This window comes from Peromyscus leucopus, chromosome 15 (assembly GCF_004664715.2).
Source record: "Peromyscus leucopus breed LL Stock chromosome 15, UCI_PerLeu_2.1, whole genome shotgun sequence".
NCBI classification, from domain to species: Eukaryota; Metazoa; Chordata; class Mammalia; order Rodentia; family Cricetidae; genus Peromyscus; species Peromyscus leucopus.
In genome coordinates this window covers 70465051-70466516 of record NC_051076.1, presented here as the reverse complement: position 1 = coordinate 70466516, position 1466 = coordinate 70465051, and the positions used below count along the sequence as shown (strand labels likewise).

At 40.2% G+C, this 1466-nt stretch overlaps 1 long non-coding RNA gene across 1 annotated transcript; it reads left to right on the top strand.

Annotated features, from left to right (window-relative positions):
• Nucleotides 1-285: 285 nt before the first annotated feature.
• Nucleotides 286-701, top strand: LOC119089124. The gene is made up of 2 exons (XR_005092956.1): nt 286-369; nt 568-701. It is a non-coding gene; the product is annotated as an uncharacterized LOC119089124 (long non-coding RNA).
• The last annotated feature ends 765 nt before the right edge of the window (nt 702-1466 follow it).

Sequence of the window (1466 nt, the reverse complement as noted above, 5' to 3'; positions counted from 1 at the left end):
AGGGATAGAGCCAGCATTAGAGACATACGCCTTTAAGACCTGGAGGGCTGTACTTACAGGCAGTGACAAGGCAGTCATGTGTTTGGGTTTACAACCAATGAGAAGGCAGAACAGAAAGACTATATTAAAGACAAACACATAGGAAGTAGCTCTCTTTCAGAGAGGTAGGAGCACGGCAGGAGGAAGGGTAAGGTTTTAGCTCTGAGCTCTGACCTCTCGGCTTTCTCTTTTACATTGGTTCTGTGTTTCTTATTTAATAAGACGGTTGGTTACATCTACACGGGGCAATTCTTCTTAATGTGCGCCAGATGTTGCATGGGACACAGGCCTCTACTTTTCTTCATTACTCTCCTCTTTACTGTTTTGGGGGTAAGAAACTCAAAAAATATATTTACCAGTGTAACTAAGTCCTTCAACAAGAATATTCAGAAATTTGTGAATTTCTCTTGTATCAGTTAGGGCAATCTATCCTTAATCAGTAAAACATAAGGTAACTTAGGGTTTTTTGGGAAAAAAATTCCACATATGAACATACTGATTCATTATACTGTATTTTATCATTTTTAGAGCACAGCCAGAGAGAGGGCTAAACATTCAAGCAACTACTTTACTCTTTTAAGGCACCTTTTTAATTATGCTTACAACAGTAACATTAATGTACCCAATGCTGAAGTTCTTCTTAATAATGAAATTGATTGGCTCAAAAGAATTAGGGTAGCCGGGCGGTGGTGGCGCACGCCTTTAATCCCAGCACTCGGGAGGCAGAGCCAGGTGGATCGCTGTGAGTTCGAGGCCAGCCTGGGCTACCAAGTGAGCTCCAGGAAAGGCGCAAAACTACGCAGAGAAACCCTGTCTCAAAAAACCAAAAAAAAAAAAAAAAAAAAAAAAAAAAGAATTAGGGTAAGTCACCGTTAATACTATGTTTGTTTATATCATTGTTAAATAGTGCTTCATTAATAAATGGTTCATCGTTTAGGACATTTTGGCGAAGTGAATAAACTCCAAACTTAAAGGGAACCAAAGAACGTACATTGTGTTGTTGGGTTGTGCTTTACAGAATGAATGCATTGCTTCTTACAGAAAATGTGTGCTTAAGATTTAGAATACAAGGGCTGGAGAGATGGCTCAACAGTTAAGAGCACTGGCTGCTCTTCCAGAGGACATGAGTTCAATTCCTACTAACCACATAGCAGCTCATAGCCATCTATAATGGGATCTTATGCCCTCTTCTGGCATGCAGGCATACCTGCAGACAGAGCACTCATGCATAAAAAACAAGCTGAGCATGGTGGTATGTGCTTTTAACCCCAGGACTTGGGATGCAGAAGCAAACACATTTGTATGAATTAAGGGCTACATAGTGAGGCCCTGTCTAGTGGAAAAAAAGATTTGGCATATTGGCATACTGAGGTGCAGCTGCAGTTTTAGCTTTTCTGCCTTTCAGCAAATTGTCATTTAAATTTAAA